Source organism: Rattus norvegicus, chromosome 1 (genome assembly GCF_036323735.1).
Source record: "Rattus norvegicus strain BN/NHsdMcwi chromosome 1, GRCr8, whole genome shotgun sequence".
Lineage (NCBI taxonomy): Eukaryota > Metazoa > Chordata > Mammalia > Rodentia > Muridae > Rattus > Rattus norvegicus.
The window spans coordinates 126559407-126574283 of NC_086019.1; the positions used below are offsets into that span (position 1 = coordinate 126559407).

Here is a 14877-nt window from a genome sequence, read left to right on the forward strand (position 1 = left end):
ACTGACCAAAGTGCAGAGAACAAGAGACAGCAGAGAGGTAAGCCATAAAAGGAAGATCCATATACTCCTCCTGTCATCTCCATGATTCAAGGATCATTGCAGGAAAGTGAGTGAGCAGGAGTGTACGAGCCAAAAGTGGTGGATGACTCCCAGCAAACATTATCTTCTAAACACAGCAGAACTGCACATATGGCTAACAGTGGGTGCAGAAGCATGCACCAGACCTGTGTAGATCTGATAAGACCTAATCTTAGCGTGGAGAAAGGAGTCGGCACATAATCCCACTCTTAACCATGAAGCTATTGGCAGTTGTTAGCTGCTGGGGGAGGGAACATCAGTTTATTTGAAGAGTGATTATGCACTGGTAGAAGATGACATATTCCAGAATATTTTGGCAGCAGAAATTAATCTTAAAGGATTTAAGGAAAAGACAAAGTTTGGTGGGTAGTGGAGTAGCGGTGCATCTGAGAGGAGTTGGGAGAAGGGTAAGAATATGGTCAAAACATATTGCATGACACTTTTTTTTATTAACTTGAGTATTTCTTATATACATTTCGAGTGTTATTCCCTTTCCACTTTTTTTTTTTACACAAATTTAAGAACCATCTTTTATCGGGGGAGGGGTCATCAATCCTTCTTGGCCGCCACCTTCCGCATGGCTGCCAGCACGTTACTCAGCTCCTCCCTCTGTCTCTTGGCGCAGATGTGTGTGCCCACCCTCTTCTTAATAAACTTGAGTGCTCGCTTGTCCTTGGACACCTTGAGCAGCTCCATGGCGCGCCGCTCGTAGGGCGCGAAGCCGCACACCTCCCGGATCATATCTCGCGCGAATTTGGTGTGCTTGGTGAGGCGCCCGTGGCTGTGGCGGCTGTGTCTTGGCTTGCTGATGTTTTACGTCACTTTGTGGCCTTTGTTGAGGCCCACCGCCATGGGGTAGCGCAGGGCCATGGCTGCAGCTCTCTGATGGCAGCCGGACATGAAGAAGTGTATGACACTCTTAAATCACTAATGAAAAAAGCAAATGATGTTTAGTGTTTTCAGGTTCTCCATAATATAGGCATGAGGAACATAGATGCACATATGTGTGCAAACATGTAATACATATGGGAGTACACATGATATGCATGTGGAGGGCAGAGAGTGTGAGCACGGTGTTACTATTTACTGCTGTGTCTTTCCTTCAGGAAAATCACTATTTTGTAAACACATTTTACAAGTAGTCCCACTGTTAATGCATCCAGGTCATTCTCTCTGTTGAAGTGTCTTAGCTCCCTCGCATAGATTGCCAAGAATCTCAGTGCCCTATTAAAAGGGGAAAGCACTACCAGCTTTTGGTGTTTCAGGACAAATGTCTCTTCTCCCTGAATTAACTTATGGGGCTGGCATTGTCTTCTAGACAGCTGGGATTGCTTTACTATTACAGGTCATAGTTATCCAGTAAAGAAGGCAAAGGAATTCCAGGCTGTAATGGATCCATTAGTTGGACTCCTCTATTCACAGTTCTCAAATCTGTTAACATTCTCCATTCTCCTGACTTCTTTTTTTATAACAAAAACAGGTGAATTCCTTGGACTGATAGACTCTTCTATATGTTGAGCCTCCAGCTGCTCTTGTACCAACAGCTCACGTGCCCTCAATTTACCTTTAGTAAAGAGCTACTGCTCTACCCACACAGGCTTATTTGTCTACCGTTTTGAGGGTAGGGCCATTGGTATAACTTCATCAGTGGCCCCTCTTATAAATTTGGAAACTCAGTCCCTGTTGTGTCCTGTTTTTGGACTACTTGCACAATCTGTGGTTATTCTGGATAACGTTTTTTAATACCTTCCACTGAAACATTTTCCATTTCACCCCTTATTTTAGGTATTGTCTTTGGTATGAGGGAATATTAATCTGTTTCCTCACAGCTATAATAAATCTTGGCCTCATAAATTTATGGCTGTGTCAACCACATAAGGCCTTAACTCTCCTACTTGACCTTCTGGCCCCACACATTTAAGCCATTACACACTTTGTTTTATCTCAGATCCTAGACAACTGGGGTTGCTTTTAGAAACTTGGCAAAAGAGTGTGGTGAGTAGGCTCTGGCTGTCATGTGGAGAAAGGAGTTGTTGTGATCGGCAAAGAGTAGAGCTGAGTACTAAGAGCTCAACTGGGGGAACCTCCTGGCTGTTTTCGTGCCTCTGGAGTTACCTCAGCCTCATAGGCAAGTGTACATAGAATCCTTAGCTTTATTCTAGAGCTACAAGTTCAAGTCAAAAACATTTGATAACATGCAGGTGATATATACGTTAATGATCCCCTCAGGCTGTGTTGTTGTTGTTGTTGTTGTTGTTGTTGTTGTTGTTGTTATCTCCTTTTTATCCTGGAAGGAGAGCATCAGTTTTTGAAGGTATTAACATGTCTTAGAGGTAAGGGAAGTCTAAACCAGCCATGAAGAGATGGAGTATTTATAGAACAAGTACTCCATTCCTGAAAAAGAATCAGTATCCACATACGTGCCTGCTACATGTGTTTATTGGGGCCCTATACACAGTAGCAAAGGTAAGGAATCAGAATAGGTGCTCATGAGCAGGTATGTAGATAAAAAAGTGTGATATGTAAATGTAGTAGGATGGATGAACAGAATGGAGGCCTTCACAAACAAATGGATGAAACTAGGCACGTATGTTAAGTGAAATAAGCTAGAAACACATGTCCCCCCTCTCCCTCTCAAATGTTGAAGCTGAATGCAGTCTACCCAAGTGTGGATGGGGAATGGGAAACAGCTACAAGGGGAGAGAAAAGGTGAGGCTAAGAGAGAAAACATGGTCAGTGCACATTGCATACATTTGGTGAGATCTACTGAACATGATTGAAATCCATAGTTAATAAATATTAATCAAAATGAAATCGTCAAATTGAAAAACCCATAGCTGGCAGAAGCTCCTAGGTACAGACATATAGATCATGGTATACCATGGCCACAGGGGTCATCACAGTGCCGTGCCCTGCTGTGACTCAGGAGCAGCTGGCCATTTTCATGTGAACTTGCTGCTGTGGTGTGTGTCCGTATGATCTAGGACGTGACCAAACTTCTGTAGATTTAGCCATGTGTGTTCCGAGGCTAATTCCAAAATTTATTTTTGGGGAGCACCTTTCAGAGGTTTTATTTAGGGAAGAAAGGAAGCCATTCAAGCTGCCCTCCGTTGCATATGGCTGATGGTGCTGTAGGTCCATCTCCATATGCTTGTTTTTCGGTTGTTTGTTTCACTCTTACCCTGTGCTGTTACTTTCATTCCCATACAAATAGTAATTATGACAGTTATGCAGTGCAGGTACTGGGAATCAGTTCTCCTTCTTGTTGTCCTTAAAGTATCAGGCAATTCTAAGCTGCCTCCCCTGACCTCCAACCAACTCATTGTTGTCTGTATGTTGTGGATGCTGGGAGACTTTGTTTATATGAATGAAACAAAGCATGCAAATCAGTCCACATAACTTTGTGTATTCCAAGTAATTTTAATATATCAAAAACCCCCAGCATCTAGCTTGCTCTTGTTAAATTGCAGAGAAAACAAAACAAAACAAAACAAAACCCTGAAACACTAGGATTAATGCAGCCACCTAAATTTATTTGTTGATCGATAATGGAAGCTGGGCTTGCAGTGTTATAATGGAGCCAGTGCCTATGCTTCCTATAACAATTATATGTCAAAGTCTTCACCTTAATGTTAGGAGGTGAGGGCTGTGAAGGCAGTCAGGTCATGAAGGCAGAGCCCCAGTGAGTGGGGTTATACAGTGTACCCTAAGCATTCTGCTGCCCCACTTATGTTGCAAAGGTTCAGGGAGTAGGTACCATCTGTGAGCTAGAGAGCAGGTGCTCATCGCATATGGGAGCTGCCAGTGTCCCGGTCTAAGACGTTTCCATGACTGTGAAAAAGGAATGTCTGTTATTTAAGTCACACATCCAGTGGTATGTTTTGTTATGGTAGTCAAGTGAGCCAACCAATGGAGAGGAATTGGTGGGGAATGTGTTGTCTCCACAGATGATTCTGTCAAAGAACCTATTGCTCTGCCGGGCAGACTGCCAGCCTGGGTTCTACATGAATACAGCTCACTTTCCATTTCTTTTAGGCTGTGTTGAGCAGAGCTCCTACCTGCGATATAGTAGCTGTCTCTCAAGTGTTTGAGGAATTCATCTTTATCTGTTTACACACTAGATATACCCACAGCACTTCATTCATATATATGAATATATATGCAAAACTTTGGCAACAATAATGAGGGAAATCACCTAAAAAGTTGGACTAGCACAGAGAACACCTGTCGTTGTTGGGACAGTATTTATATGATATCACTGTCTTTAGATTCCAGAGTCCTCCTTTAACACATTGCATATAAACAGTGTGGCTGCCCACCTCATTCACCTTAGAACTTAGCAGGTCTGAATATATGGGGCTTGTCAAGGATGTTATAGTAACCATTTGAACTTCATACATGTGTTCTTCAAATATATTTCTCTTTTTTAAAGTTTACAACTTCATGTTCTTATTTTAAAAGCTTTGTATTGATGGTTTCCCTATTTTTCGAAATGTTAGCATTACCTGGGTAATGGTGGCTTTAAAAATTGCAAATGTAGTGCTGGAGAGATGGCTCAGCAGTTAAGAGCACTGACTGCTCTTCCAGAGGTCCTGAGTTCAATTCCCAGCAACCACATGGTGGCTCACAACCATCTGTAATGAGATCGGATGCCCTCTTCTGGTGTGTCTGAAAACAGCTATGGTATACTTATATATAATAAATAAATGTTAAAAAATTATAAAAAAGTACAAATGTATGTCTCTTCCCTCCAACTTTTTGATTTAATAAAAATGAAATTTAAAATGAATGCTGGATTTTAAAGCTACCTAGTTTTTTTTTTTCAGCTTAACAAAAAAACTAGCCAGCATAATATCTTTATTTCTTTTATACTTTTTAATTAAACTTTTTCCATGCAGTGCATTTTTTCCCATCTTTATTAACTTGAGTATTTCTTATTTACATTTCCATTGTTATTCCCTTTCCCGGTTTCCAGGCCAACATCCCCCTAACCCCTCTCCCTCCCCTTATATTTGGGTGTTCCCCTCCCTATCCTCCCCCCATTACCACCCTCCCCACAACAATCACGTTCACTGGGGGTTCAATCTTGGCAGGACCAAGGGCTTCCCCTTCCACTGGTGCTCTTACTAGGCTATTCATTGCTACCTATGAGGTTGGAGCCCAGGGTCAGTCCATGTATAGTCTTTGGGTAGTGGCTTAGTCCCTGGAAGCTCTGGTTGGTGAGCATTGTTGTTCATATGGGGTCTCAAGCCCCTTCAGCCGCTTTAGCCCCTTCAGCTCTTTCAGTCCTTTCTCTGATTCCTTCAACGGAGGTCCCGTTCTCAGTTCAGTGGTTTAATGATGGCATTTGCCTATGTATTTGCCATATTCTGGCTGTGTCTCTCAGGAGAGATTTACATCCGGTTCCTGTCAGCCTGCACTTCTTTACTTCATCTATCTTATCTAATTGGGTGGCTGTATATGTATGGGCCACCTGTGGGGCAGGCTCTGAATGGGTGTTCCTTCTGCCTCTGTTCTAAACTTTGCCTCCCTATTCCCTGCCAAGGGTATTCTTGTTCCCCTTTTAAAGAAGGAGTGAAGCATTCACATTTTGATCATCTGTCTTGAGTTTCATGTGTTCTGTGCATCTAGGGTAATTCAACCATTTGGGCTAATAGCCACTTATCAATGAGTGCACACCATGTGTCTTTTTCTGTGATTGGGTTGCCTCACTCAGGATGATATTTTCCAGTTCTATCCATTTGCTTATGAATTTCATAAAGTCATTGTTTTTGATAGCTGAGTAGTATTCCATTGTGTAGATGTACCACATTTTCTGTATCCATTCCTCTGTTGAAGGACATCTGGGTTCTTTCCAGCTTCTGGCTATTATAAATAAGGCTGCTATGAACATAGTAGAGCATGTGTGCTTGTTATATGTTGGAGCATCTTTTGGGTATATACCCAAGAGAGGTATAGCTGGGTCCTCAGGTAGTTCAATGTCCAATTTTCTGAGGAACTGCCAGACTGATTTCCAAAATGGTTGTACCAGTTTGCAATCCTACCAACAATGGAGGAGTGTTCCTCTTTCTCCGCATCCTCGCCAGCATCTGCTGTCACCAGAGTTTTTGATCTTAGCCATTCTGACTGGTGTGAGGTAGAATCTCAGGGTTGTTTTGATTTGCATTTCCCTTATGACTAAAGATGTTGAACATTTCTTTAGGTGCTTCTCAGCCGTTCAGCATTCCTGAACTGTGATTCTTTGTTTAGCTCTGAACCCCATTTTTAATAGGGTTATTTGTTTCCCTGCAGTCTAACTTCGTGAGTTCTTTGTATATTTTGAATATAAGCCCTCTATCGGTTACAGGATTGGTAAAGACCTTTTCCCAATCTGTTGGTTGCCATTTTGTCCTAACAACAGTGTCCTTTGCCTTACAGAAGCTTTGCAGTTTTATGAGATCCCATTTGTCGATTCTTGATCTTAGAGCATAAGCCATTGGTGTTTTGTTCAGGAAATTTTCTCCAGTGCCCATGTGTTCGAGATTCTTCCCCACTTTTTCTTCTATTAGTTTGAGTGTATCTGGTTTGATGTGGAGGTCCTTGATCCACTTTGACTTAAGCTTTGTACAGGGTGATAAGAATGGTTCGATCCATGCAATGCATTTTAATTGTATTCTTCCCTCTCCCACAACCCCTCCTAGGTTTCCCCAATCTGCCACGTTGTCACACTATTTTTCATTTTTTCTTTTCTGTTGATATATATATATATATATATATATATATATACATATATATATATATATATATATATATATATATATATATATTTACTTTGGCTCCTCCAAATCATTCCTCCCCTTCTTTCATAAGATTCCCTGGGCTCTTCAACAGAGGAATGGATACAGAAAATGTGGTTCATCTACACAATGGAATATTACTCAGCTATCAAAAACAATGACTTTATGAAATTCGTAGGCAAATGGTTGGAACTGGAAAATATCATCCTGAGTGAGGTAACCCAATCACAGAAAAACACACATGGTATGCACTCATTGATAAGTGGCTATTAGTCCAAATGCTTGAATTACCCTAGATGCCTAGAACAAATGAAACTCAAGAAGGATGACCAAAATGTGAATGCTTCACTCCTTCTTTAAAAGGGGAACAAGAATACCTTTGGCAGGGAAGAGAGAGGCAAAGATTAAAACAGACACAGAAGGAACACCCATTCAGAGCCTGTCCCACATGTGGCCCATGCATATACAGCCACCCAATTAGACAAGATGGATGAAGCAAAGAAGTGCAGGCCAACAGGAGCCGGATGTAGATCGCTCCTGAGAGACACAGCCAGCATACAGCAAACACAGAAGCGAATGCCAGCCGCAAACCACTGAACTGAGAATAGGACCCCCGTTGAAGGAATCAGAGAAAGAACTGGAAGAGCTTGAAGGGGCTCGAGACCCCATATGTACAACAATGCCAAGCAACCAGAGCTTCCAGGGACTAAGCCACTACCTAAAGACTATACATGGACTGACCGTGGACTCTGACCTCATAGGTAGCAATGAATATCCTAGTAAGAGCACCAGTGGAAGGGGAAGAAGCCCTGGGTCCTGCTAAGACTGAACCCCCAGTGAACTAGATTGTTGAGGGGAGGGCGGCAATGGGGGGAGGATGGGGAGGGGAACACCCATAAGGAAGGGGAGGGGGGAGGGTAATGTTTGCCCGGAAACCGGGAAAGGGAATAACACTCGAAATGTATATAAGAAATACTCAAGTTAATAAAAAAAAAAAAAGATTCCCTGGGCTCTTCTAATGTTTTGCTAATGGGTCTTTGCATTTGTTACCATCAGCTGCTGGTAAAGCCTCCCAGAGGACAGCCATGTTAGATTCCTGTCTGCAAGTACAGGAGAGTATCATACATAGTGACAGGGATGGGCTCTCTCTCATGCCATGGGTCCCAAGCTGGGCCAATCACTGGCTTGCTATTCCCTAAAGCTTGGCTAAATCGTCATCCCTGCATATCTTGTAGGCCAGACAAATTGTAGGTTGAAGATCTTTTGCATCATTTTGCATCCCCATCCCTTCACTGCGTGGGCAGCCATGGTATAAACAATGCATTAGCAAGCCAGTAGATTAAATCTGAGCATGCCTCGGACATGTCTGTTTATTAACTTGTCCTGTATTCACTGTGTACTGGGATACATGCATACCACCATCCTGCAAGCATTGTGAAGAGGTAGGAGCCATAGGAGTGAAGGAAAGGTACAGTAGTGCCAACCAGCAATGCCAGGATGGTGGCAGAAGGTAGCATGCAGGTGAATTAATCAACACTCTAAGTATGCTTTTATTAAAAGTTATGGAAGGTGAGAAGTTCACAGCTGAGATGTTGTTTCAGAGCCTGGTGGGGTTCCAGGCAGTGAGATAGCATGGCGGATCACTGCAAAGCAGGAGGGAGTCTGTCAGATTCTGAGTCTAATCAGAGGCTGACTTGTCCTGTTGGACAGGCTAAAAAGGAGGTTAGTTAGCAAGGGACATCTGGTGCAGGGACATCAAAGCCATACCAGTGATTCTGTAAAGTTACTAAGAAGACGGACTTAGCCAGGTTGATCTGGGGCTGGGGACGATGCTCTCCCTACTTGGCCATTTTAAGAGCTCCCTGTGGTGCTGTTTCGTTCTCTGAGGTGAGAAGTGCTAGAATATTGGAGATGATCAGTAGAGCTGAGCTCACGATTGACTTGAAAATAGAATCCATGGGTACCTTTGGTGATCTGTGTATGGAATACAAAGAAAGAGAAGGAGGCAAGCATGTGTCCACATGTGTGACCTGAGCCATTAGGTAGATACTCATGGTGTTTGGCGGGAAGAGGGTGTTTGGTGAGTAACTATGAATAGATATGGATTTGAGATTCAACTTAGTACTTCCATTTGGCTTAGTAACATTGACATAAGAAATGTATGTTTGAACAATGCTGTCCCCAAAGCATAAGACAGCCTTCTCAGCTCTCCAGGAATGCTCCTTTGATCCTTCACTAGCTGTTTACCCCTGCCTCCTTTTCACCTCAAACACAAGTGTTTCTGTCCTTCCTTAAATGTTTGCATTCAATCTGGTCAGGTTTCTTCTCTCATATAGAATCCCTCAGTTTATTACTATTGTTATTTTGTATGCTGGAGGTGCTAACATGGTGCTTCAGGGGTCAGGAGCAGGAGATCTTTGCTTCACTCTTGCCCAAAGGTTCTGTGTTCACTCTTTTGTCTTTCAGCATGGTGTTAGATGTGGGGCTTACAAGGATGCCTTCAGTTAGGAGGAAGCAGCCTTGTACTCTTAGTTTGTTGGCTGTTTTTAACAAAATAGGACAATGGGCTCCATCAGAGGCTTCCTTTGGGTTTTCTTGGTCTTTTGAGGTTACCGCGTGAGGCTCTCTCCCTTGCTTTCGTTCCCTCGCCTTCCACGGATGTCATGCTGGTAGACATTCTGGTGTTGCTATCACTGCAGTAAGTCCAGGTTGGTCATGGCGTATGCTGCTGTTTTGACTCTCTCTTGTCTGTGTTCCTGGAGGATATTGGTCTGGGTCTCTTTCCATGTGAGAGCTTTGATGAAGATAAGAAGGCAAACCTGCCTTTCTAGAATGTCTTGAATCGTGTTCTTACTCTACTGTGGGACAAGTGTCTGTGGGGATGAATGGTTTTCCTACACCACTGGAAAGAGAGTGGCAGTGGTTGCATCTTACCCTATGTCATGTTTTACTGGATGGGAAGGAGTTTTATTTCTCAACCAATTTATTTACTGGTTATGGCCTATTTAGATTTTCCATTTTCATCTTGTTTGAGCCTTAGTATTTGTTATTGTTTCTGAATATGTGTGTGTTTGTGGGCATGTTCTTGTGTGTGCAAGTACTCATGTGCACTACACATGAGTGTGTAGAGACCAGAGAGCAATCTTGAGAATTCCTCCTATCCACTTTTTTTTATAAAGTCATTGAACTGAAGCTCTCCAAGAATGCTAATATGGCTGGCCAGTGATCCCCAGAAACTTGTTTTTCTCTGTCTCTCCACCGCTGAGATCACCAGCACGTACCACCATGCCTGACCTTTTATTTTTAATGGAAAATGAATAGATCAATTTCAGATCCTCATCCTTGAAAGACAAGGACTTTACCCCCTATGCCATCTCCTCAACTCAATTTGTATATCCTTCTGACTTTTTTTTTTGAGACAATGTTTTACTGTGTATAGATAGCTGGCCAACAGCTTACTATGTAGACCAGCATAACCTCAAGTTACAGAGATCTGCCTGATTCTGACTTCCCAATGCTGGGATTGAAGGTCTGAGTAACCACACCTGGTCAGATGTTATTGGACTTTGTACACAATTGTTCGTAATACCAAACAAAATACTTCCCACATCTGTGGGTTCTGGGATGGTGGCTCATCTTCTTTGTAATTTCTGTCTTCTCCTCAAGATCTGGTATTTTGTGGTAGTTCTTTTTCTGCTTTCCAAGTCATCACTTACTACTATTCTAACATTGTTTCCTTTGTTCTACCTGTTTTGTATTTAGTGTTTTTCATTTTCTAGTTTCTCAAATGGGATCTTAACTTATGTATTTGATTTCTTGCTTACTTGATAATCTTATTTCTTTCAGTTTTAAATTCAGCACAATGTACAATTAACATGTTGGTGTGGTCAGCTATCAAAAACAATGACTTTATGAAATTCATAGACAAATGGATGGAACTGGAAAATATCATCCTGAGTGAGGTAACCCAATCACAGAAAAACACACATGGTATGCACTCATTGATAAGTGGCTATTAGCCCAAATGCTTGAATTACCCTAGATGCACAGAACACATGAAACTCAAAAAGGATGACCAAAATGCGAATGCTTCACTCCTTCTTTAAAAGGGGAACAAGAATACTCTTGGCAGGGAAGAGAGAGGCAAAGATTAAAACAGAGACTGAAGGAACACCCATTCAGAGCCTGCCCCACATGTGGCCCATACATAAACAGCCATCCAATTAGACAAGATGGATGAAGCAAAGAAGTGCAGACCGACAGGAGCCGGATGTAGATCGCTCCTGGGAGACACAGCCAGAATACAGCAAATACAGAGGCGAATGCCAGCAGCAAACCACTGAACTGAGAATAGGACCTCCGTTGAAGGAATCAGAGAAAGGACTGGAAGAGCTTGAAGGAGGCTCGAGACCCCATATGTACAACAATGCCAAGCAACCAGAGCTTCCAGGGACTAAGCCACTACCCAAAGACTATACATGGACTGACCCTGGACTCTGACCTCATAGGTAGCAATGAACATCCTAGTAAGAGCACCAGTGGAAGGGGAAGCCCTTGGTCCTGCCAAGACTAAACACCTAGTGGGGTGTTGGGGGGAGGGTGGTAATGGGGGGAGGTTGGGGAGGGGAAGCCCATATAGAAGGGGAGGAGGAGGGGCTGGGGGATGTTGACCCGGAAACCGGGAAGGGGAATAACAATCAAAATGTAAATAAGAAATACTCAAGTTAATAAAGATTTAAAAAAAACATGTTGGTATGGTGTTCTCAGCTTGATACATGTCTGAGTTCATTCACTCATGAGCACAGTTTCATCACAAATGTCTGTCAACCAGACCTTGGTAAGCAATACATACTTTACTCTTAAACCTGTATGTTCTATAAATCTGCATAGCTTTGTTGTAAGTGGAATCATAATATTCAGTGTTATCCAGCCTTCCTCTCTGTTGCTAAGATAAATATCATGACCAAAAGCAACTTGGTGAAGGAAAGGGTTCATTTTCTCTTATAACACCTAGGCTAGAATCCATCACTGAGAGGAATCAGGAAAGGTACACAAGGCTGAAATCTGAAGTTAGTTGGGATGACTGTTTATGCCTTGCTTCTCTGACTTGTTCAACTGCCTTTGTTGTATAGCCTAGGCCCACCCTCCCAGGTATGGCTCTGTCCATAGTGGACTGGGTCCTCCCACATCAATCAGCAATCAAAAAATTTGCCCAGTCGTGCTCCATAGACCAGTCTGATGAAGGCAGTCCCTCAACTAAGATCCCCTTTTTCTTAGCCTGTCTAAATTAGTATCAAGTTTACAAAAACAAAATATGACAAGTGCATTGGGACTGGCTCCTTTAATTTAGCACTGGATGTTTGGGCTATATCTTTCTGAGAATCAATAAGTCATATCTTCTGTAAAATCTCATATCTTTGTGAGAATCAGTAACTCATTTCTGCTGTAGTTTGGATGTCAATGTCCTCTAAAGGCCTGTATCCTAGAGGTCTGGTTCTCACTATGACATTACTAGGAGGGAGTAGGACTTTAAGAGCTGAGGTCTTGTGTGAGGTCTATGAGTCATATGAGCCATGATCTTGAGAAGGATAGCAGGACTCTAGCCCCTTTGTTCCCTTTCTTCAAGGTCCTGACTATAAAGTGATTGATTTTGAACTGCCACATGCTTCCACCACAGTGGGCTGCCTTAGCACAAGTTCAAAGCAATTTGAGCAATCAATCATGAATGAAATCTTCAAACTCTGTGACAAAATGTCCCTTTTCTCTTTATAAATAAGTCATATCTGGGGTGTTTTTACTTTAAACTTATTATCAAATTTATTGTTATTGCTCAATAGTAAGCCACTATATACACATATCGCAGTTTGTGTATTCATTTTTTGAAAGATATTTAAGAGGCACCACTTGGAGATATGAATGCTACTGTATAGATTTTCTCAAAAACTAACATTTCCATTTCTCTCAGATGAATGAGACCACAGGATCGCTGTGTAACTGTCTGTTTAATATTACAAAAAGCTGTTATGCTATTTCCCAAGTTGATTTTGAAGCTCTGGTTTTTGGTTGTTATGTCCCTTCATGCACTGTCCCTTTCATTATTACATATGTTCCTGGGACTTGCTCCATTGTTCTAACACCTGCTGTGTTTGGTGTCGAGGTTGTATATTAATTGAGGTGGTCTGACCCTGGTTTTACTGTTACTTCATGGTTCGTCTTCATCATCATTTCCTTTTGACCTGCCGATCTCACTATACATAAAAGTTGTGAGGCTGATTCTTTGTCTTCTGTACAGCCAATTCAACCATCTATGCCTTTTTATCAGTTTGTTTCCCAAATTGAAACCCAGATCTTTTCTGATTTTCCAGTCTAACTTTTCTAAATTGTTTTGTTGTTTTTAACACAGGATCTCTCTATGTAGTCCCAGATATCTTAGAGCTTACTGTGTAGACCAGGCTGGCCTCAAACTCATAGAGATTTGCCTGCCTCTACCTCCCAAGTGCTGTGATAAGTGCAGGCACCACCTGGCTCTGTTTTCTATTCTCGCCTCTGCCATCTCGTATGAACTGCAGTTATTTCACCAGATATAATTCATGCTAGCTTCTCACTGTCCATGTAGGATTGATATTTTACTACATAATGTAGAATTTAGAAAGCTTCACACTGTCTGGGACCCTTCAATTTACCTTCTCTATGTGGTAGGTTTCTGCAGTAGTCTCTCCTGAATCCATTGAGGCTAGATTCTGACTAGTAGTGCTGACTCCCAAATACACTGTTTATCTCTGTATGCACATGATAAACTTTAATGTCTAAATTAGACACAGTAAGGAATAAACATGAATACCCATAAATAGAAGTTATAGCAAGATGCTGTAGTAACAGTTATATGAATAGTTTCTCTTTGTCTTTCAAAATATTTCATTGTATTTTTCTCACCCTTGTGATAATGCAAGTTCATAAAATGTCTACATCATGAGATGAAGCTCAGAGGCAGTGCGGCATAGTGTCAGGCATACATATACATATACATATACATATACATATACATATACATATACATATACATATACATATACATATACATATACATGGGTTGTTGAACACCAACACTGATATAATATAACCAGCAGATCCAATGTAACTAGGTAACTAAAAGGAAGATAGTGTATACTTAGTGGATACTCTGAATGAAGGAATGACTAATATCCTAGGTAGATGGTGCTAGTAAGAATGGGATGCAGTTTTAAGTGTATGAATTGTTACTTAGAAATCTGTATTTAGTGGTTTTAGACCACAGTTGACTATGGATAACAGGAAGTAAGACTACTAAAAAAAATACCATCAGATGTTGTTACCATTGTACTTACAACCACATGTATTTAATGGAAATTATAAGGAGATTCTGATATTACACACAGTATACCATTTATGTCACTGCCTAAAACTTCAGGCTTCCCTTTTCACCGAGTTCCTGCCTGCTTAAGGAACTCCTGTTAGTGCTTCTTCTAGAGCATTTTCAGGGAGTCCTTTTCCCAGTTCCTTTGTCCAAGAAGGCCTTTATCTCCTCTCTATTACTGAGTGCAGAATTGTAGGTTAGGTCCTTTCCTTATCCCTCTAGACGTGTGGCTGGGTTCAGATGGTGCTCCCTGTGTATGTTCAGCAGTCTTTCCTGGCCACTCTTGAAATCTTGGGATTTCTACCTTGTCTTGGTTTTTCGGCTGTTTGTTGTAGTTTGTCTGAGACTGGGGCTTTTTCTCTGCTGCTGGGGGACTGTTCTCTGAAGCCCTGGCCTCCATAACTTGTCTCTCACTCAGTTTATGAATGGTATCACAGTTTCTCACATGCATTTGCACCAGATTCCCACCCCTCTACTGGGAACCCCATGCCTCCACTCTTCAGTCCTCTGAGGGGTTGGGTCTCTAAGGTTTGTAATCTCCATACAGCTTGGGTGTTGATGTTCCGTGCTTTTTCCCTCATCTCTGCTTGGGTCTCTGCCCTTCCCCTGCCATCTTCGTTGCTTATAACA

The 14877-nt window shown here is 41.9% G+C and overlaps 1 protein-coding gene and 1 pseudogene across 5 annotated transcripts in view; one reads left to right on the forward strand and one right to left on the reverse strand.

Annotated features, from left to right (window-relative positions):
• Nucleotides 1-14877, forward strand: part of Otud7a (OTU deubiquitinase 7A) — a 323763-nt gene that overhangs the window by 83132 nt on the left and 225754 nt on the right. The gene's annotated exons all lie outside the window — the stretch shown is intronic.
• Nucleotides 611-948, reverse strand: Rpl36-ps8 (ribosomal protein L36, pseudogene; annotated as a pseudogene).